The following is a 24328-nucleotide window of genomic DNA, read 5'->3' on the forward strand; positions in this document are numbered from 1 at the left end:
TCCATCTCACAGTGTCCTCAAAGAAATCTACTTTTATGATGCAGTGCCTTTCCCTGATATGCATGACTTTAAATGTCAACTGAAAGATATTCTCACATGTGAAACATCCGCCTGTCTGCAATGCAGGGGAAGTAACTCTGTGAGGTGTTGGTCCCCACCATAAGCTCTCTAATGAAATTCATGGAGACCGGAGGGAATTTTCCCATGAGATTCAGAGCACATGGAGTGTCTGGATTGCACAAAGTTTAGGAGTTTAGCTGAGAAGTCGCTGGTTCAATTCACGCAGTGACGTCTCGAGAAAGAGGCCTGGCTAGTTGCTTCTGAAAGGTCATACTCATTCCGCAGACCATAGTGAGATTCTTCAGTGAATACACTTTTCACCCAGAAGGGTGTCTAGTTCAGTGCCAGAATATTGCAAAAGCAGAAGGGTTTCAGAGTAAATCCTACTCCTCACACAGAGATAAGCACATTGTTCTCAGTATCAGTCTGCAAGCTGTTTTTCTCTGGGTTCATTTTCTTTCTCTAGTTCAGAAGGTCGTCAATGGGCTCTAGGAAAGGAACAATTATTCTGTCATGCATAGAACTGTTGTGGGTCAGAACCGACTCAATGGCACCTAACAACAACAGCAGCAACAGCAACAGGTGTGACATCCCAGTTGCAGCTGTGAGAATCCAGTCATGTGGTAGGAAAGTGTTCTCAGAGTAGCTTACTGCTGGGTCTAACTTCCACTGCAGCAGCTATCACCTCTGAATTGATCAGAACCTGGGAAACAAAACCATATTACACAGCAAACCGTGCTACCGATCAGTGTGCTAGCCACAACCCAGCCTTCCCACATCTAACCATTACCATCAGGACCAGTCCAAGCAGCTGGTGATATCTGACCTGAGCAGTCTGAACCCTGAGGACACTGCCATTTGTGACTCTGTGAGAGAAGCACCAGGAGACACAGTGAAGGGGATGTGGTCCCACATCTCAAGTGACAGGAAGCCAAGAGGACCCTGGGCAGCAGAGGGAGCTCACAGTACATGGGATACAAGTTTTTCCACAGGAGCCGGTGCAGGGGATGCTGGGTGTTTGTGTCCTCTTGTGGCAGAGTTCCCCAATGCTCCCGAGTTCAGAATCTCTCCATGGACTCCTCAGCAACCAAGATCCTCGTGTCTTAATTTCCTGAAGAGAAGATTCTGAAAATGAAAAGCCCTGGTTCTTTCCGGAAGGACAGGGGGGAAACATATCCAACGTTGGGATGAGATGAAATCCCCTCCCGGAATGGCCAGTGCTCAATGAACGCCTTGAAGTTCTCGTCTCCAAGTGCTTCTTTCAGCACAGTCCGTTTTTCTCCATCTGAATCCTTTGTTCAGAAGACAGTGAAACTTTGTCTGTGTGTCTCCCTGCCCAAATATCTATTGTGAAATAAAATGTTGATTTTCCGTGTTTTTGTTGTTCTTTTACATTCCTGAAGTGGTAGATGTTCATTAATATGAAATCTGGGGAAATTGAAGTTTTGAGACTTGAAATAAAGCCCCAAAGTATCCCATCACCAGCAGGAAGCATATAATATGACAGAATACCTATATTTGGATGAATGGCAAATAAGAAATATTACTTTCTTCCAGCTTATGGAAGACTCCCCTGAACCTTTCTCATGGGTTGTGTGAATTGGCAAAGAACCCTCTATACAACTCCTAATGTTAACTCAGTTCCTTAAAGGTCTTCATCTGCAGAGGCCTGTGAGTGGGAGGTAACGAGATGCGCCCAAGCTCTCTGCAGGGAAGGGGAGAGATTCCAAGAGGCACTGACACACCCAGCTGAAGGGAACAGTCACAGGGAAGGTTCAGAAGAGAAGGGGAGGGCGTCCTTTCAGGATGTGGGTCTCCTTCTCCAGAAGGTAATTTACAGCAGAATTTCACGAGGAACGTTTGTCCATTAAAATGTCTTATTCTACTGGGAATGCTCAAGTGTCTCGATAAAGGAATGTGCACCACACTGACAAAGGGGCATTTCTAGGGACAGTAGGTAGCTCAGTTATGCTGTAGAGCCACAGGAGGTGTGTGAGCGGCTACTAACTGTAGGCTGGCGGCTCCATCAAGTCAATTATGTCTGCTAGCGAATGCATAAGACAGAGCACCTCTCCTTGTAGGTTTCTGAGGCCATAAATTCTAATGGGAATAGAAAACCTTATCTTTGTCCTAAGGAGAAACTGGGTTTCAATAACTGACCTGCCTTTTAGCATACCAATGTGTATATTTGTAGGGTTCAGCAGGATACCTAGAACATTCTTCCCTGCTCTTGGAATGATCTTCCCAGAATACATGCAACGTCACTTACTGCTATAGAAATGAAGTGCATGCAAATCGACTCCTGTCCTCTGCTATTCAAACCATCCCAGCCCTCAACCTACATCCCTGGCAGAGGCGCCACAGCTCCGCAATTCTCAGGGGCCCCCATTCAGTGATCAGGACTGCGCACATCGAGACATCACAGTGTCTGTGCTGGGCTGGGTTTCCCTGAATTGGGTATTAACAGGTCTTTTCAGGAGAGCAAGAGTGTGTTACTGGCCCTCACTGAGCACCAGTGGGTGTGTGTGAGGGTTTTCCTAATCAATCTGTGTTTGCAGGTGTCCAGTGTGAGGTGCTGCTGGTGGAGTTGGGGGCTGTACAGAAAGCCTGGGGGGATTCTCTGAGACTCTCCTGTGCAGCCTCTGGGTTCACCTTCAGTAGCTGCGGCATGCCACGGGTCTGCCAGGCTCCAGGGAAGGGCCTGCAGTGGGTAGCAGGCATTAGTGGTGATGGTAGTAGTTACATAGCCTACACTGACTCTGTTGAGGGTGGATTCGCCACCTCCAGAGACAGATCCAAGAACATAGTGTACCTTCCAACGGACAAACTGAAAATTGAGGACACGGCCATCTACTACTGTGCAAGATACACACGGCAAATCAATGAGAACCCAGACACTAATCACCGCTGTATCGAGAAGACTGGTCTCGAGGCGGCGCTCAAGACCCACCAGCAAAGACTCCGACCTAGAGCAGGTGCCGCTGAAGGTTCAGGGCTGGTTTTCTGCTGCATCCTGGGATTCTTCTCCATCTGTTTTTCTAAGGAATAAGTGGATCTCAGCCTTTCTTTCAGCACTACTCCTCCAGCTGCCTGTGATGATATCACGACTTAGAACTTAAACCCGACTCCACTTAGTAGGGCTTCCATGGGACTAATTATGTATACATATAGATATGTATCTACTAAGGAGCAGGAGTCCAGAGGGTACATTAATTAAATGATCCAAGCATATCATCAGACAAACAGCTTTTAAACATAAGATATTCAGATGTCACGCCTTGGTGACAGGACCTGGACTGTGTGTTGAAGAGAGAAGTGGTGGATCAGAGGTAGTGGCGTGGGCATGAGTCCAGATTCATCAGAAAACAATTAGCAAAGGTGGAGCATATAGAAACTCACTGAAAATACATACATACCCCGGAATTCTACTGTGTGAAAAATGGAACCAAGACCATATGTTAACACAAAACCACTCATGGAAAAGGCTCTGGGCCTGTCAATTTTTCAATTACTATGATCATTGATATCAGATGCGCAGGTTTGGATCATTCATCAAAAGAGTGGTCAGAAAAAGTCGTTTTTACTGCACAGCCCGGGAGGAACTGCCTTGAATTCAGGTGTAGACTTCATAGCAGTCGGGATCCTGTCAGGCCCTCCCATTGCGCATCAACTGCCTTTTACCCAGAGTTACCAGTTAGCTGCTTATGCTGGAGGGGACGAGGGTAAAAACTATACACCTGTTCAGAATCAGAACTCTTGATGGACCCAAAATGTTTTCAAGTGGTGTCTACACCACTAAAGGTGTGGTCACAAGAATGGACAGACCTTGTCAGCGTTGGGTCCTTTCAGTGAGAAGAATTCTCTCTGTGTAGTGTTTGGGGACGATACAGAGGAACACATTCCACAGAGATTTGGTCTGTGCCTTCAGCACCCTGTAGACTCGTGTTCTCTGTGATTCATTTCTTCTTCTCAGGCTCTGCAGGCCTTGAGCTATAACATACTCTGGCTTTTGAATATGCAAATAATATAAAGTCTATTCAGGCAAATACAGATGTGTCTCTGACCTCCACAACTTCACTCAATAAGAACTTTTCTCGTACACAGACTCCTCTGAGGACAGAGCCCCCTCACTATGGAGTCGTGCTGGGGAATCTCTTTCGACAGCTGTGACTGCAGGAAATGCACACCCAGTTCCTAGGAGAGTGTGGTGGAACTTGAAGAATTATGCTTCTTATGTTCCTGTCTCCTCTTTGCAGCCATCCACCCGCAGGTCCAACTAGTGCAGTCTGGCACTGAGATGAAGAAGCCGGGGGCCTCTGTGAAGGTCTCCTGCCAGGCTTCCAGATATACTTTCATGGACAAATGTATGCACTGTGTGCAACAGGTTGCTGGTCAACCTCTTCCTTGACTTGAGTTAACCTCAAAGTGGTAGTACAAACTATGGACCAAAGTTCCAGGGCAGACTCCCTGATGAGACACAGCGTTCATGGAGCTGATCAGTCTCAGCTCTGAGGACACAGCCATGTATTACTATGCAAGAGACACAGTGTGATAACCACATCCTGAGGGCGTGAAAACCACGGCAGGGAAATCCACTGTATGAGGATTCGATGAAACATGGAAAGATGAATAGCTCTAATTATCTGAGTGAAACTGTAATCCAAGTAAACAGACAAAAATGTGCTACCTTTCTTCATTTCCATGGATGAAATTTATCCACTTTCACGGACTTATTTTTATAGTATAAAGCTCCGTTGCATTTGGTAGAATTGTATGTCTTGACTGAACCATTGAGTGCTAAGCACGTCAATTTTAACTTGTCAATTTCCCTAATTAACCCCAAAATTGTGTGTGGGGGGGGGAGTTGAACATTAATTAACAAATAAGACTTTTCTCCTCTCTCTCTCTCTCTCTCTCTCTCTCTCTCTCTCTCTCTCTCTCTCTCTCTCTCTCACTCCCTTCATCCCTTTCTTTCCTTCTCTGTCTGTTTCCACCTCACCTCTGCTAAATGAAGTGTGATGTTTGGATCCAGCCCACCAACTAATCTGTGAGATAAGGATGATGTGATCACATCCCATAGAGATTTATAGCCTCAGAAACTCTAGGAAGAAGTTCTTCCCTGTTATATACACTCTCTCTATGAGTCAGAATTGCCAGGATGCATTATTGTTGTTGTCTTTATTTCTTGTTGTTTGTTTGGGTTCTATGTTCCCCAAAGATAAAGCAGTAAACACCATTAATGTATCCTTGTTCTCTACCTTGTGTGTTTTCCTAACAAGAGGTTCTCCAGTCAGTCACTGGAGTGGCTTAGTGCCTCCTTCCTCAGAACACGAGCCATGGAATCTGTCCTAGTGTCCATAACACTCAGTTACAACTCTGTGTTAGGCCAGGGCAAGTGAGGCTCAGCAAGGACTCTTAGCTCAGAACTCATCCATGTGTGCTTAAGGATAGGCTGAGAGAAAGAAGAAAAGTAGTCTAGTTGGTGAGCACTAGAAATGGAGGCTAGGTTTATTAGTGTCCCAGATGGACCAGGATCAGAACACGAACTCACATTTGTTGGTAACACTTGGTGAAGAGAAGTTTATAGTACAACTATGTCCTAATATCCCAATGCAAATGGACTTCTGCCAAAGATTTCCATTAACTCTCATTCTTCACACGCTGATCCTTCTGGCAGACACTGCACTAACCGATGGCTGATCAGCTATCTAGAGAAGGACATGCAGCCTGCTCTCTCTGCTGCTGACTGTGATTTTAAGGAAAGCTCAGCCCAGTGTCTGAGATTACTCCATTCAGAAGCCAGCACCAAGCCAGGACTCTCACTATGGCGCCTGAGCTGGGATGGGTTTTTTATTCTTGCAATATTACAAGGAAATGATTTTGAAAAATATGAACATAGATTTGGGAGTCTGAGAAGAAGAGAGAGATTGGTGTAGGCTTTTAAACACATGTGTTTTCTGTGTTTGCAGGTGTCCAGTGTGAGGTGAAGCTGGTGGTATCTGGTGGAGACCTGAGACCACTTGGGGGTTCTCTGAGACTCTCTTGTGCTGCCTCTGGATTCACTTTTAGCAGCTTCTGGATGAATTGGTTTTGCCAGCTCCCAGGGAAGGGGCCACAGTGGGTGGCTGCTGTTAGTCCTGATGGAAATACTAAAATCTATACAGAAACTGTGAGGGGCTGATTCTCTATCTCCAGCGATAATGGCAAGAGCATGATGTAGCTGCAGATGAGCAATCTAAGAGCAGAGGACATAGATGTATACTACTGTGTGAGAGACACATGTAACAGGAGGCATAGACATAAACTTCCCCTGCAGAATGCCTCAGGAAACTAAGATGGCTTAGTTGTGGTTGCTGTATGAGCCAGCTCTAGGAGCAGGATAAGAAAAAATGCCCAGTATCTTCTGAGGACCTGTGGTTTCCTCTTAAACCCAGAAAGAATTTCCCCTGTGAATACAGTCTTTATAAAACTTCATAATGTCTTTATCTTGAATTCATCCCTTTAGTAAATTAGGCTTTTCCTCCTTAAAACCATTCATAAGCTACTCCTCCTCAGATGAGCTAGGAGCCCGTCAGCACTGGGAAAAGGTTTCTTTCCTGTGCACACAGATCACTGCAAAGAGTCGGGAAAGGTGTATCAAGCAAATGTAAAATGGTTTGAGGCAGCAAGAATTGGAGACTGCTGTGACTTTTTCATTTGTTAATTTTCTATAGGGTAGTGATTATATTTCAGATAATTATTTTTATTAAAAAATTCAAACAATGTATCAAACCTGAGAGCTTTCTCTGGCCCATTTTGTTGTTTCAGTGCTTTGACAATGTTCAAACAATAAATGGCTAGTAAATTTACTCTTGAAGATTAAAAGGTACAGTAAAGCACATAGCTTATAATTAGAAGATTATTTTTTAAAATGTAGTGGACACCGGGCAGATGTAACATGAAAGATGAAAAGGGGATTTTTTTTCTCTCCATGAGCACTAAACAAATACTCTAAATGCCCATGAAAAAAGGTTGTGTTTGTGTGTGTGGCCATTTCCAATAACAGCAAGGGTAAATCCAATAGCTTTGCATGTATTAATTTCTGGATGTAAATAAAATGGTTTATTTAAAATAGGAATATAATATTAATGCATAAGAAATATGTAGAATCAGACCTATTGAATGTATGATGTATAATAATGGAATTTAAAACTCAACAGCAGAAAGTGGTGGTAAAGGAGCAAATAAAATTAATTTTTATTTATTAGTGTTATACCTTACTTATTTGTATGTTAAAGTTGGTAGCAAATGCATTGTTAAAGTAATGTTTGATAATAGTTGAATTGATTGGATTTCCTTGAAGGTGGATATAATCTTATCACAGACAGTACTATATTTCATGATGGGTGTAGCAAGATCCTTTCTGACAATGAGTGCCATGCCATTCTCTTGACTGTGCTATTCTTAGCATAGTAAATCCGATGATTATCTGATTCAAATTGGCCAATACCAACCAGTCCATTTAAGCTTACTAATGCTGAGGATACTGATATTCATGCATTCCATTTTATTTTTGACTACTTTCAATTTTCCTAAATTCATAGTATGCAAATTCCATGTTCTGGTATTGAGAAGACATTTGCAGCTGTTTCTCTTTACCTTAAGGCATGTCGCATCAGCAAATGAAGAACCTGACGTCTCCACTCCCAGAGGCTTTACTCAAATCACGTCCTCATGGACGACTCCCCTCCAAGAAATCAACCTCTCTTCAGTCACATTTTGAGTGCCCTCGAACCTGAGGGGCCCATCCTCTGGCAGTAACTTCAACAATTTCCTATAGAAGAAGAAGGATATATCTTTTAGTTTTAAGCACCTACATGTGATTACCTAAACAGGCAGTAAGAGGAGGAAAAACAGGATAAATTAACTCTGTTAATCATAATTGGATTTCATTGATTAGCTCAGAGAATTTTAAGTATAGATGTCTTAGTAAAATAAAACAGAATTGATGGAAGTTTATTATTGTGGTTTAAAAGAGGTTTGCCATAGCTCCCAGGGTGTAAGAAAAAGTATAAAGGGTTATTCTATGGGTAATATAAACAAAAACAACTGTCGTTGGAGCAGTTAATATTTAAGGAGAATGGGAATGACAGCATTGTCTCAACTATGGCAACAGGTAGCCCTGTTGGTCTTCGAAGTGGCTACAGGAAAGTGTTCCACATGTTGCAAGGGAGCATCCCGCCATTGATCTCACTGAATGACAAGAACCCACATTTGCTAAGTTTTGCGACCTTCTAGTACTTAATATTTTCACCTCTTAAATATTCTCAGAAGGAAAAGCTTATCAGATATATATTTTGACTTTTAGCCTACCAAGCACTATACTTTTTCCCATAGTATTTACCTCATGTTTGTGTCTGTTTCGCTATGGGTTGGCTTTATGGTAAATCATGTCTGGGTTTCAAATGTTTAAGGAGAACTCAGCAACATCTGCCAACAGTCCCTCTGGAGCCACATGAGGATGTTGGCTGTGAATAACGCAGTGTTTGCCCACACGGCAAATAACCCGTGTTACGTGTCAATCCTTTGTAGTGTTAATGTTTGTTCTCATAAGCAGACGCATTATGGCAAAATGTACCAATCCTGTCACCACTGTGATCTTTAAAAACCTATTAGCAGCAGTCTAATTAAAGAACTGTCTAGGTTTTTTTGCAATAACTAAAATTAAAGGAAGTAACTTCAATCATTTGTTACAAGTGAATTCAACGTATGGATCACTATTTTTAATATTTTTATGGTTTGACAGGAAATAAAGGCAAGAAAGTAAATATCCAACTTTCTCATGTCATCTCAGAGTTGTCCCTGCCGAAAATTGACAATGCTTGTCTCTGTAATGGTATGACTTACTGTCATAGCTTCATTCTTGGCTGCATGTTGAAAATGTGATTAAAGTTAATAGAGGAAACCGGAAAAAAACTGATGAAACTGAAATATTCCCCATGTTGGACTTTTAACTTCTCTTCTGAACAGAGCTCCACTGTCAGAGAGACGGTGACAAGGGCCAGGTTGCCCATGAGTATTCACAGTGACACACTCATCTTTGGCTTTAATCTGCACAGATTTGTCTGACACTCTGAGTAAAGCTGACATTCCCTGAGATGTGTTTCCTCTCCTCAGGCAGCCGGAAGCACAGGGCAGACCTGGGCGCTGGGACACACCTGAGAGGTGTACTGAGAAGGGACCATCAGGGACATCAGAGTCTTCAGCTTTCTCTAAGGAGACATAGGTACTTTCTCTCCTGGCCATAATTCCCCACAGATAGTAAGGAAGGACCGTTTGTGAGGGCTTATTGGTCACACTGGGTTTCAAACACTCTCCCCCAAATGTGTACTGAGAGATGCACTGAGTGTGGAGCCACAGTTCAATACTGTCCGGGGTCAAGGTGCCAATACGCATGTGCATGTGTGTGTGTATTGTGTGATGTTATTAGAATCAGGTTCTGTCCCTCCCAGCAGTCCCAAGACCTGCACCTTCCCCTGCCTTGGGTTTCCAGGGTTGTGAGGCTGGAGGAGTCTGAAATGGAGGGCCGGGCAGAAATATGCAAAGTGGAAGACCCACAGGCTACCTCCACAGGGGAAGCGCCCTCATCACCCAGCTGGGGATCACACTGTGATTCCTTTCCATTCTCCTTGCAAGATGGGGTCTTTCCCGTAGATCACCTCACTGCTCTTCTGCTAGGTCAGGATCGCCACAGGGTTTGAGATGAATGGAGTGTGTGTGTGTGTGTGTGTGTGTGTGTTTGTGTGTGTGTAGAGGGAATCTCTGATCTCTGAATCCTATCTCCACAGGTGTGTGTGCTCAGGTGCAGCTGGTGCAGAGGTGAAGAGACACGGGGAGTCTTTGAGGATCTTCTGTAAGACATCTGGGTACAGCTTTACTGGAAGCTGGATCGGCTGGTTTAAGCAGACACCTGGAACGGGCTTGACATGGATAGGAATGATTTATCCTAGTGACTCTGAAACCAAGTACAACACATCCTTCCAAGGAAAAGACACCATCTCCACAGACAACCCAATCAGCACCATGTCCCTGCAGTTGAGCAGCCTGCAGGACTCAGGCATGGCCATGTATTACTGTGCAGGAGACACCGTGAGAGAAACTCCTTCCTGCGAGGAACAGAAACCCTCAGCCTGATGCAGCTGCAGAGCAGGAGTCTCAGAGCATCTCTCAGCTCAGCATCAGAGGACACAGTGTCTGATGTCTCCTCGGGAGTGAGGACAAGAACACAGGCCACTGACACGACAGGGAAACATCTCTCCACACGGGGGCACTGATGCCTCTTACTGGATCGGGGTTCTCAATAGTGGTCACTCTGTGACTTTTGAATAACTTCAGGACTAAAGAACAGATGAAGTAAGTTTTCTTCATGAAATTCTCAGAGTTCAGCCCTTGCTGCCCTTGAAGAATGAGCAGGTGCATTGTTGTAATAAGATGGTGGTTGTGGTGGGGGGTTAATCCTCAGCTCAATTTTCCTGACTTTTTTCTCACAAAATCTTCCCCCAATATTTTCAGAACTTTTTCCGTAAAAGTAGCCGATTATCGCTTCTCAACCTTTTGGATAAGATCTAGTGTAATCATAGTAGCCATGATCACTCTGTATGTTCATTTGCTTGCTTTTGTACTTGACTCACCTGCCTGCATTCAACTTGATTCAGAAAGGTGCTTTGTAGAAATCTCCTGGTGGAGCGGTGGAGCTGTGGCTTTAGCAAACTTCTCATGGATCCCAGACCTGATACCAGTCAGTTACACTCATAGGAAAATGCTTGGTGTAGTTTCCTGGTTAAACGTGGCCTTACCAGGAGGAGACTCTGGAGCCTGCTGAGCCAGGGCGACCTTAGTTCAGAAATGTCTATCTCCTTCCTCCCCCTCCTTCTCCTGAAGGTGCTGGTCATACCATGGGGTCGGTGTCAGAGAGGGTATTTGGGATTGGATCAGGCAGCACCCAGGGAGAGGCCGTGGCGATGGAGAGCTCCTACTATTGGTCACTATGGTAGTGACCTTGATCCTTCCAAAAATCAGTGCTACCTACCTGTGACCTCTGAGAGCACAAACCTGTGTGTTACAGTGTTACAGTGCAGGTGGACACAGACAGGGAAGCCAGGGTGGCCCTCACATACACTATCCTGTACGACAGCCTGGGGCGCTGAGACCAGCAGGGGGCGCTCAGGACTAACAGCACAGGCCCAGGAGCAGGAGCAGGAGCAGGTGCAGGGCTGAGCACAGATGCGGCTTTCTGCTTTCACTTCATCTGATTTTGTTCCCACTGCTCTCAAAGAGCTTCTGGGGGATCACTATCTACAATCATAGAAAGTGTATAAGTTTCTCCTAAACTGTAAGAAAGAAACTCACCGTCATCAAGTTGATGGCGACCGAGAATGACCTTCTCAGACAGGCTTGAACTACTCCTGTAAAAAATATTTGCATAGTTTTGTTCTTACGAAATTCTGTCATGTGATCTGCAGGGTTTTTTACTTAGATTCAACTTAATTACTTCAAAATAGAAAATATGATGTTATATAAATAAACCTTCAGTTTGCATGAGAGTAACATCATAATAACCTGTGAGATTGGCCCATGGAACGGAAAAATAAACGGGCGTGGTGATGTTGAAAGCTAAGTATTGGGCTTTTTACCTCAAGGTCAGTGGTTCAAATCCTCTGCTGTGGGATTGTACTATTGTCTCTCAATTTCGAAGAAAGGAAACAAATATAGTAAAACCCCAAAAAGTTGGTGCCTGTGGAAGGGGAATACCTGCCACAAAACTAGAACATGGATATATTCCAAAAAATAAGGGATAGCAAAGTGGTAAGCTTATTTCATGTCAATAGTTGAAAATATGTAAGTCCATGAGGCTGAGGGTGTGGGGTGGTCAGGCAGTCCCACTGGCTTCCCACTTTCAACAGATTGTATGTTTACTCACTGCACAGGGTGGTGTGGATTAACAATATTACAGCCTTTGCAGGCTAAACAGTATGACTTTCTAATTTGCTAGTGTTATGATGAAGCTAAAAATTATTTTGTTTTTATGTTGACATTTACTTAGAGAACTATGACTCTTTCTCATAAAATGGACTTTGACATGAATGCCATCTAAGTGTCTGAAAAATTCTTCAACTTGATATAAAAAATAGAGTATTTAAGAATTGGAATATTTTTGATTGAATATATGAAGACTAAAAGTTCAAATTCTAGGGCAACTCTAAAGGACTTTTTTTTGACTGTTGAAAAAAATCATTTGATGAAAAAACCTTTTGAGCAAATAATACAAAAAGTGAAAACAAAGAAATTTCATCCACACTTTATTCCTGTCAGTGATCATGGAAATAGCACTCAAGAGATCAAAAGACGAGTTCCATGAGATGAGTCTGTTGCACAAGATATCTGTGAGTACTGGAAACAAGGACGTTCCTGTGAGGACTAAGGTTACTTTGAGGACCAAGCCATGATCATTTCACTTGCCTCATATGCATACGAAAGTTGCACATTGGATAGGAAACCGAAGAAGAATCGAAGTATTTGAATGTTGGTGTTTGAAAAGAAGATTGAATATACCATGGACAGCTAAAAGGACAAACCTATCTGCCTTAGTAAAAATACATGCAGAGTGCTTCTCAAAGGCAAGGATGGCAAGATGTTTGGTCAGCACACTGCCTGATCTAGATGCCCTTCCTCAACACATGTGCTGTGCAAGCTGTGGGCTGTGCAGTACTCTGCTCAACCTGGCCAAATTTGGTGGACCACATCACTGTGCCATGCTATACCACGCCACCATGTGGTCACAATGTGCAGTGTCTGCTGCCTGTGAGCCAACATCACTCTACTTGCCACCACTCCAGATGCTGCACCTCCCGCCAGTCATTTTGCATCCCTACACTGTGAGGCTCCACTGGGACTTGCCTCACTAAGCTGTGTTACTGGCCTCCACTATACCTCACCACCTCCCCTTCCCACTGCCTGCTTCCTTGTGTGTGTGTGTTTTCTACCAAGAATTTATCTTACCTATCTACTGGTTCTAATAGCATGCTTAAAGACTTGCTTTTCTTTTTCATATTGTAGAATGAAATCATACATGTCTAAACTGGAATTACACTAGGGGTACTTTTTAATGTAACACTATAAGGTTGCAAACAAGCATGTTCCTCAATAATAAAGGAAACCTTTATTTCAGATCTTTCTACAAGTTACAAAATCATGAAATTATAAAAAAAATTTTGACTCTTTTTTTAAAACTCATTATTCTACATGACTATATCACTAATGTTACAAATATTTGAGAAACATCTGCAAAACAAAATAGAGTGTCCAAATGCTGAATAAACCAACAAACCCATGGTATCAAGAAAAAGAACAACAACAAACTCAGATAGAATATCTGTAGAAAGAAAGGAGATACTGAAAATTCACACACACGCACACACATACATATACACACATACATTTAAGTATCCTATTAAGGTTTTTATAGAGATGCATTCACCCTTTCCTACTAAGAATTGAAAGCCTGGTTGCCATCTCCCTGGAATGAATCTGAGGATCTTATTGGCCCTCATGACAAAATCTAGGTGGCAATTTATCACATTACCATGTCTCACTTCACATGTAGCAGAACCCAATACCAGCCTTGAGCACCCAGTCATCATAAAATAGATCCCTTCTTAACACCTATCAATTGGAGGCAGTGGCACCTGTGTGTCTTCCTGGGTCAGAGCCAGATATGAGATTTAAATGCAACAGACAAAGTCTTGCAAAGAATTCAGCTCTCAAATCTACTCAATGCCATCCTAACACAATATCGTTACATTCTCCTATGAAACCTGACTCATGTATAGTCAGCCTCATTTACAGCAGGACCTGGGGCATCTCATCGTATGAGAAGCCAGAAGGGCCAGGATGCCGACCCTAAAGGCAGAAGTCAGTAATGTAAAATATTCTGCGGTTTCCTGGCACAGTTCTTCCATGAGAAGGCTGGATGAAAAAGGAAGTGAGGCGAGCACAGATTCAGCTTCCTCCCCTCATCCTCACTGACTTAGGGAAAAGTGTCCAAGGAAAGGGGAGATGCATTTTCCTCTGTGCAGAATGGAAGAGGGGATGATCACCCTCCACCTCAGAGAACAGCGTGTGCTCTCAGCATCCTCCAATCTGATGGCCCTGTCTAAGCACTCTTCAGTGATAGAAACGCCTCTTCCTGAGAATTCTTGTAGACATTATATTTTCATTCCAAACTGCTCGACTATCAAAGCCTGGGACATCCTGGCGACCATGCGTTTGCTGCCGCCTGCACAGCTGGCCAAGCAGCCGTGGCCGAGGGCACCAGGGCCAACGTCCACCACACCAGCCCCAAGTAAATTTTCCTTTAGCCTCACAACGTTCAAAGCCCAAGGGCCCATTTCAGGGTCACTTCCCTTTAGCATTACCTTGTTTTTGGTTTCTTTGTTTCAGTTTGGGTTTTGATTCTTCTGTGCATGTTTAGTTAGATTACTTTTGTGATGGAGAGCTTCTTTCTTTTTTTTAAAAACACTTTTTGGGGCACTTAATCCATATATCTCACATAATCCCACAATTCCATAGTTCATCCATCTTAAGCATTGCACAATCATTACCACAATCGATTTCATATTGTCTATTTTCCCACTATGATTAAATCACCTTTAAAAAGACTTGTTAGTCACCTTCAGTTCTAGTGCTCAGTCCCCTCCATCCTTCATTCTTACTCCCCAAGTCCCCTCACCCTCCCCAACTCCGCCACCCACCCACCCGACCCCACCCAGACATCCTTACAAACCCTCACATGTTATTTCATCTCCAGACATCCACCCCTTCTGTGCTTCACAAACTGATCCCAACAGAAACAATAAAGAATAGAAAGGAAAGGAAATGGGAATGATTTTTAAAACCATAGTAATATATAGATAAAAATTCAAACAAGGAGTAAGAAAAAAGGGCCGTGACCAATATTTTAAAACCAGGGAAGACGTTTCTGTCACGGACCAGCAAGAGATCTTGCGCCTAGCACAGACTCTGGTCGGGTCCAGAGGGAGGTCAGCAGAACAAGACCCCGGGACTCACCTTTGAGCTGAGGAGGAGCAAGGAGTCTCGGGAGGAGGCATCGCTGTGTGGAAGGAAACAAGGGAGAAGGGTTAGGAGACCCGCAAAGAGAGAATCAGGGAACCCGGAAGGCCCAAACCCCAGCCGGGATCCCCTTTCTCCAACAGGGACTCCCACCATGAAACCCAACCAATCTGAAAGCGGGGAAATAGGACCTGCCTCAGGGACACCCGCCCACCTCTCACCAAGAGAAGCGCTGGCAGGGTTCCTGGGGGAGAGAAAAGGCGCTTGCACCCTAGTCAGCTGGACTAAAATGTCCTCCGCCCACATACATGTCCCGGAGCCCAGAGTCTCCCACCTGGGAGCGCCGGCAAAAAGGTGCTCAGGCTGTGGGCACTTCTCTGGTACTGCACGCAGAGCATGGACAATGGGATCCTTGCTGTGAGCTGCAGTTCAGAATAAGACACCTCCACTGCCAGCCCTTTCTGGGCGTGATCCGGAGGGGGAGGAGCTAGCGGGGTCAGGGAGGAGTAGGGTCTCTGCCTTCACTCCTCTCAAGGCAGCTCTTGCCCCGCCCATTTCTGCTGAGGCGCCAACACAGGTGCCTGGTGAGGGTGGGCGGGGTCTGGCGGGTTTGGGGCGGGGCTCAGGGAGGAGCCAGGCAGAGGCGGTCCACTCAAGAGGGTCCACAGCTGTGGCTGAGACTGCAGCTGCAAAGACTCAGATAACAATGGCCAAGGCAACCAGTGCTTTCCCCCATAGCAGAGAGCGTGCATGGGTGACATGGGTGAAATAGAACAATGTACGTTGGGTGTGTAAGCCTGTGATCAGATTCCCCGGATGTCCATCCTCCTAACAAACTGGAAACACCCAACCATCCAATCCTGCCAAGGTGTTAATGGGGCTGAAGCACGAACTAAGGGTCCTTGCTTAACCTTTGTGATGACAATCCATTCTGTGACCTAAAGCACTGCCGTGTATGACTGATTTTTAGGAAAAGAGAAGTACCTAGCATGCACGTCTAGGTAACTTATATGTCAGTTTAACAAAATTTAAAAATAAATCTTAAGCAGAAGCAGTGGAAGGGAATGAAGGAACGTGGATGGGAGGATGGTTGTTAAACTCGCCTGTCCTAAGAGCTGGAATTTGTACAGTCTTCTAGTTTGATTTCACCGGGAAGCTTTGGGGACAGCTAAACATGAGAGTTATGTTCTTCTATGATGCTTATCATGATTTATGTACTCTGCTAATTTAATGTATCACTCACTCAAGTTTCTATCGGTCCAAGAGGTCGTGTATGGACAGTGGGAAAGACTTTACCAAGTTGAGTGATCTGAAATTTAAATTTGCTTCCTGCAAGTAACTCTTGGCTGCCCAGACTCTCAGAACAAGTGTTTTTGGGAAAGATCAAAGTGAACTATTTCCCGATTAACTTGCATCCATAAAGATTGTGCTTCTTTCATGCCTGACATACTTGGGAATTCCTTTCTGAAAGTTCACGTCAAATTCCAAAGTTCCAGGCTTAAAATGGAGATAGGAGAATTGTAACACTCTGTTACATTTCCCAATATGGTTACATAATTCCCCAGACAGAAAACTGTCACCTGACTTTATCAGGAATCCAAAAATATCAGTTATCAGTCAATATTTTCTGAATTAAACTGGTTTATGTTGCTAGTTCTGCTGGAGCCAGCTTATCCTTAGATCTTGGGAAACGTAGCCTAGATTTTGCAACTAAAGGGTGACTTCTCTGGAAATACTTGCTGTGTTAGACTGGGTAGACTAGAGAAACAAATCCAGGGTCATTCAAATATGTGTAAGAAAGAGATTTACACCAATAACTAATAGATAACAAGAAAACATTGCATCCCAGGCCAGATCAACTCTAAAAGTCCGATATTAGCCCATATGTCTAATAGTAGTCCATAATTTCCTCTTCAGACTCACACAGCACATGCAATGATGACGAATGCAGGAAGACCACAGGCCAGTGTGTATCCAATGGTGGTAGAAGCATTTTGCACTGGCATGGGTCTCCATGTGGCTCTTCCAGCTCTCCAAGTGACTCAAGAGCAGGAAGGTGAAGCAGAAAGAGAGGGTAGCCCAGCTCCTGGGAAAAAGAGTAGAAATTCCCAGAATCTACATATGAGAAGGTCATGCCCACCAGGAGCATAATCAAGTTGTGATCTGATTGACAGGCTAACCTCTACCCCTAGACTTATTTCCCAAGTTGAAATGAAACTATGTAGCTACTACACCTGCTTTCATGTGAGGTTTCCTGTTTCCCGTTCCCCCACCCCCAGCATAAAAACCTCATTGTAATCGAGTCAATGCAGACTCACATAGATACTGTAGGGCAGGGGAGAACTTCCCTGGTAAGTTTCCAAGAATGAAAATGTTTGCTGGAGTAGAACGCTCATTCGTTCTCCTGTGGTGTTATAGGTGGTTCCAAACTGCTAGTCTTAAAGTTAGCAGCCCAACTTATACCCTCTTCACAAACAAGGGTTTGTTCATTCATTGTAGATCCACCCACTATAGCATGCAACTAGAGTCCAAAAGGTTCCCTTGGTTATACAAGCCACTTCCCATTGGGTTGCTCACCTAAAATTAGTGATTGATCAGCAGAACGAGATGTGCACAGCCACCGCTACCAAGTGCTCCAAAAGGAATCCCATTAGAAAGTCCTGGAGAGAGTGGGAGAAAAATGGGGACCCAAACTCAGACTCACAAAAGAGACCCTCAAGGAAATGGCCTTCGGTCACTTTCATGTCCAGAACTGAACTCACCCCCTGCTAGGCTAACCAGTCATGTAAGTAAGATCAAGGACAGGATTTAGCTGATGGGGAAGAATGGAAACAGGAAAGTCCTGGAAAAAAATTTGATAGTGTGTGTTGTTTTTAGTTGCCCTCAAGTAGGTTCCAGCTCACAGAGGACCTAGGTACAATCGGATGAAACACTGCCAAGTCCAGCTCCATCTCAGGGTGGATTTTATGTTTGAGCTCATTGCTGAAGCCAATGATCCAGTCCCTCACAAGGGTCTTCCTCTTTTCAATTGCCCTTTTACTTTACCAGGCATGATATCATTTTCCCAGGATGAATCTCTCCTGATAACATATTCAAAGTACATGAGACAACATGTCACCATCCTCACTTCTCAGGAGCATTAGCATGTGTGGTCAATGCTATTGTTAGTCTTGTTAATTCCTGTACAAATCTCCTTGAAACAATGGATGAATATATGAATTGTGATAAGAGATGTAAGGGCCCCCACTAAAACATTTAATAAAAAAATGAAATAAATAGAATTACATGAGACACTTCTAGCCTAATTGTAAGACTTTTAAAGCTGCAGATTCTGGGAATTATTAATAAATACTATTTTATTGTATTGTTATTTAAGTTCAAGTTATTTGGGAACCAAGTCAGACAACATGTTAAATGTTGTCTGACTTAGTTCCTAATATTTTAAACAAACTTTTTCATGTAACTCCATTATCAATATTTGTCTACAGTTTTCTTGAAGTAACATTATCTGACACTGGTGTCAGAATATTACTGGTTTCATAGAATGTGTTGTTAAGTGTTCTCTCTCAACCATTGTTATGTTTGTACCCAATTAACTTGAACTTAACTAACAATACAGTAAAATGCCAAGTTGTTATAACAAGGTGTTCTTGTGTTGAGGGAGGGCTGGAGCAGAGGCCCAAAGTCCATCCACTTCCTCAATGTATGAGTATAAAAATACACACATAGGCCAATACTTCTATTTTATGAATTAATGTATTTATGTATGTATGACAATATGTTTAGACCTCCATCCATACCGTTCTTCCCAGATCTTTTCTCTATTTTGTTTTACATCCCCCCTACAATAACACTCACCCCTTTTCTGCCTCTTAGTAATGCCTCTCAGCTAAATTGCTATTGCTCCAACACCCCCAGGATCTCTAAGTCCTCCTCATTTTTGATTTAATTCCCTAGTTCTTCCCCTATCTATGAAATTGTCTGATCACCGCTCCCTCCCACAAGACCCTCCAGAACCATTGGTCCAGTTGCTTCCCATGCCTATATGGATAGGCAAAACAATAAGAGCTGAGACAAAACAAATAGATAGAATTAAAACTGGGGGAAACTAGCACCCCCCTAAAAACATATATAAGCATACATAATCCCAGGTTTGTCTGCTGACATTTATGACTATCTTCCCACGGGTCCTGGGGTTCCAGGAACTGCCCCTCCTAGCCTGAAGTCTATTTTTGCTGCTCCTCAGGGGTTTTATGGCTTGGCTTGGTTCCCGCTGCTGACCTGTTCTGTTCCCTTATTGGTTCACCCCACTGTGGAGGGAGGTGGGGGTCAGACCAGGCTCGCTCCACACCATGTATCCCCAGTATGGTCCTCTGACGATGTACTCTCCAGCAAGGGGATATCATGCCTCAAGCTGATGTTGGTCTTACAGTCTTCTCTTTGTGTCCGGGCATTCGTTGTTAATCCCATTCATTCTAATATCTCCAAAAAAACCACACATAATTAAAAAGACATAATTGAGCTAAAACCCTGTATAAGTAATTGATTTGCTTTCATTGGTAATTATGCCCTGCAATGATGTTGTAGTGCCCTATTAGTATACATAAATTACAAACGTGAAAAAATTTAAGCAGTCCACACTGAAAGGAGAGAGAAAGAGAGATAGGTGAGAGAGAAAGAGAGAGAGAGAGAGAGAGAGAGAGAGAGAGAGAGAGAGAGAGAGAGAGAGAGAGAGAGAGAGAGAGAGATTATAAAATTAAGGGGTGGTTCTGGTTGAACAATGCACACTGAAGTTTGACAAGATTTCATTTACTGATGAAAAAACCTTGTTTGATAAATGAGATTAACAGGAAAAAAGTGTCATCAAGTATTACATTTTATAATGCAAGAAACACGCAGATCATGATGCTAAGCTCTGGATTTTGGGTGAGCCCTTATTTTATGGTAAATATTATACATGGTCTCCTACATCACTTGGCTTTCGAATTCTCTCTGCATAACATTTTAGATTCTTGTTTGCTAATATATTCATGTGTTTGCCTGTGTACATGTGTGTCAGTGTGTACAAGGTGTTCCTAGAACTGCCAAGTGTTCCTGAGAACACCTCCCACAGCAACTTCACCCAATCCACCCCGGGTTTATTCTGCCTTCATCTGGACCAGTGGTTCTCATTCTGTGGGTCGCGACCCCTTTAGGGGTTGAATGACCCTTTCACATGGTTCTCCTGATGCATAACAGTAGCAAAATGATAGTTATGAAGTACCAATGAAAATAATTTTATGTTTGGACGTCGCCACAACATGAGAAACTGTATTAAAGGGGCATGGCCTTAGGAAAGTTGAGAATCCCTGATTTTCTGGACTCACCAAAGGATGGATAATCCAATAAGGAAGGCTCCTGGAGTATAAATTACGTCGATTTAATAATGATGCTGAAGTACTACAGGTGATTATCCTTTAATCAGTCTCTTGCATTCCCTCCTTTATTTCCCAGCTCCTGCTCAGGATCCAGGTGACCCTGGACACAGATAATTCAAGGTGCTGAAATTGGGGCAGTTGTGGATTTCAGATCAGAGTGGATCATCCTTGCTTGGATGTTTTGTGCTTCCTGGAAGGTAAAAGTACCTGGGACCTGGGCATGTGGACCTATTACACGCCAGGTACCCTCAGCTAGTAGGTATGTAAGACAGGCTCAGGGAGGAACATAACTTTTGCCTCCGGAAGCCCCTGGGGTTGAGCTCAAAGATATCCAGCCTGTGCTAACACGCTGACTCTGAAACCTCCACTAATGGCTTCTTAGTTGCTGATTTGTCCACATCCGGGCCTCACTTTCATTCCAGGGTATATTTAGATAGCCACACGCCCAGGGTGCCTGGTCAGGATTTAACCAATTAAGTCAGCACGGGGTGTGCCTACTGTTGTTATCACGAGTGACTCTTTGAGGACTTACTTCTCCCTGAGTGGAGAGCCCAGTGTGCGCTGAGAGGGAGATCCTGGCACTGGACCCACAGGATGTCCCTGGGATTAACATCATTACACTTAAGGGGTGAAGCTGCAGCTCCTACTTGAAGTATGTCTTGTGAGGTTAAGTGGTTGGTTTACTGGAAACTCAAGTAGTCACAGACCCAAATATTTTAGGGTTAGAAAGGTGTACTACATCTTCCTCAGAGCCCTTAAGTCTGAGGAAAAAGTCCAATATTGTGAAAAATGGAGATCATGGTTCCAATATAAGCACTTTTAATTTGATACGACCTCCATCTCTAGTGACATGAGGGTCCCTGGGAAAGAGGGAATGGAGGGGATCAAAGGTAGAATAACCAGTCATTTATTTGTTTCATTAAACATGGTTTCACTACATCTTTTTTTTTTTCAGGCCTGCACCTTTTATTGGGCACATTCTCAAGGGCTCTTGCCGGGTGGAGGGGAGGGGGTGGTGGCAAGGCAAGTGGCCAGACCAGGAAAGCAGGCCGCCCTCACCGCGGCGTACTCAATGGTACTTCCTTAACCGCTCATGTTTGAGCTCCTTGTAGGATAGGCAGTAGCTGAAAACCACATAGGCCGCCAACACCATGGACAGGCCTGCGACGCTCCCCTTCCTCAAGTTGACATACTTGCTATAATACCGATCGTAACCTCTCCGAAAGGCGCCGACAATGCCCGTCGGGGTGAAGTCCCACATCAGCACCCAGCTGGGCAGCTCCGAGATCCTGACATCCAGGAGGCGCTTCTCCTTCAGGGTCACCGGAGACGCCATCTTTCAGTCCTGGGTGTCCGCTGCGCTGGGCCGTGCGGGCGCTGCTGTGTTGGTTTCACTACATCTTTGAGGGAGAAACCAGGATACGCTGTGACCTGCAAATTAGTGAGTGAGTACTTGAGCTCTTGGTCAACTTGGTTATTGGGTAACACATCCCAGCATATGTCTAATAGCAGAGAAGGCTCCCTAAGTGTAGGACACAGTAGAGCTGAAAAACATGAGTCCTGTGATGGATCTCAGTCATAATGCTTTTTGTCATATTTAAACATTTGTATATCCCTTCCGTTTGCCAAATTTCACGAACCATTTGTAAAAGTTAACTGTAAACAGAGGATGTGTTGGTATTTCCTAATTTTGCATGTCTACCTCTCGCAGTCTCTTACATTTAGGTAAAATCTGGGAGAGGAGACAGATCCACACACATACTTAGCAGCATGAGTTTTTTTGGTGTGTTAGGTTTGGTGCTTAGCTTAGGGTTTTAGTGTGTTAGAGACAGAGTCTGTACCTAAGATCGGAAGCTAGGTCCTGAGATTAATCAATGTTCCTGGTTCAAGAAAAAGAATCAAGGGATAGAATTGGGTTAATTGAGATGATTTGAGATTCAGATGTTGGTGGAGAGATTAAAAGTCATTACGTTTAGAAAGTTTCTGCCTAACAGATTATGTTTCGAGTTGATTAGGAGCATATCTGTTAAGGTATAATGATGTAGAGATACAGTTTAAGGATTAGAATATTCGGGGTAGTTTCTGAATTTGAGATTTAGGGTCATAAGTTTAGGATTAAGTTGATAGACTCTGATTCAAAGAATTAGAATGAATGCATTAGGTTAGATTAGGGTGTGTGGTCATTGGATTTGTTAAGCACATGTTAACTTTGTTGTGGCATCAGGAGATGCTCAGGGTGTTAGTGGAAGTTCTGGAGTATGAGTGGCTTTTCATCTAGTTATCAGTGTGTTGGAAGGATACTCAGCACATTAACGTATAAGGGTTAATGGTTTGGGAGAAGGTGATAAGCAGTAAATGCATAGGGATTGAAGTACCGAGTTAAAATTGTGGACTGAAATGTAGCTGACAACACGTTTCAATTTATCAGCTATAAATTAAAAATTTTTATATTTGGATGAAAAGCTCTGTTAATATCAATCAGGTCAAATTGTCCAATTATGGAGTTTCGCTCTCTAGTCTCCTTGTTGAGTTTCTTTCCCTGTGATCTCTTTCTCGGTGAGTGGTGTGTTAAAGTCACCCACTATAATTGTCGAGTCTGTGATTTCTTTCTTAATCTTTTGGAGGGTTTGGTTGATGTATTGAGCTGATCTCTCATTCAGGGAATATATGTTTACAATGCTTAGTGGTTCATTGTCTATGATTCCCTTGAGCATTATATCGTGTCCCCCCTTATCTCTTTTTATGGTTTGCACTTTGAGGTCAATTTTATCCGAGATTAGGATTGCAACCCCTACTTTTTTTGTATTGCTGTTTGCTTGGTAGGTCCTTCTCCAACCTTTAATTCTCAGCCTAATTTTGTCTTTAGCCTTGAGATGTGTCTCCTGCAGGCAGCAAATTGATGGGTTGTGTTTTCTAAGCCATTCTGTTAGTCTCAGTCTTTTAATGCCTGAGTTCAGGCCATTGATATTCAGGGTTATTATCTCCATGTGCAGACTCTGATGTCATTTTACACCTTTTGTGTTGGGAGTTTTCCTACTTTCCTTTCTCATTAGTGTGTGTTTTGTGTGTGTATAATTCTTGACTTCTTTCTATCCTTAAGCCATTGCTATGTTGGGGTCTGTTTTCTCTTTGTTGTGCTCTGGGTGAGGTTGTTCTATGTGTTGGTCTCTTATTTGTGCTTGGTGAGTGTTGTTCTTCTGCCCATACTGAGTCGGTGAGAATCTTTTGTAAGGCTGGGTTTGTTGTAATGTATTTTTTGAGTTTTTCCTTGTCTGGGAAGACTTTTACTTCTCCATCGATCTTGATCGATAATTTGGCTGGGTAGAGTATTCTTAGATTTGTGTTGATTTCCTTCAATTTTTGGAATATGCTACTCCACTCTCCTTTTTTTCATAGTTTCTGCTGATAGGTCTGAGCATATCCTTATGTGGTGACCTTTATATGTGATTGCTTGTTTTTCCCTAGCTGCTCTCATGACTTTCCCCTTTCCCTCAAAGTTGGATAGTTTCACTATTATGTGCCTTGGTGATTTCTTCTTGGGGTCCTGTCATGCTGGTGTTCTTTCAGCCTCCTGGATGGTGGCCTGGTTTTCATTCATTAGGCTGGGGAAGTTTTCCTCCAAGAATTCTCTTGCCATTGTTGCAGATGACTTTTCTGTTGTGTCTTCCTCTGGTAGGCCAATAATTCTAAGATTGTTCTGCTTCATAGCATCAGACATAGCTCTTAGGTTTTCTTCAGCTTAT

The 24328-nt window shown here is 43.5% G+C and overlaps 1 pseudogene; it reads right to left on the minus strand.

Annotated features, from left to right (window-relative positions):
* Positions 1-21654: 21654 nt before the first annotated feature.
* On the minus strand, positions 21655-21921 carry LOC142443375 (ATP synthase F(0) complex subunit f, mitochondrial pseudogene; annotated as a pseudogene).
* Between the last annotated feature and the right edge of the window lie 2407 nt (positions 21922-24328).

Source organism: Tenrec ecaudatus, chromosome 3, assembly GCF_050624435.1.
Source record: "Tenrec ecaudatus isolate mTenEca1 chromosome 3, mTenEca1.hap1, whole genome shotgun sequence".
NCBI lineage: Eukaryota > Metazoa > Chordata > Mammalia > Afrosoricida > Tenrecidae > Tenrec > Tenrec ecaudatus.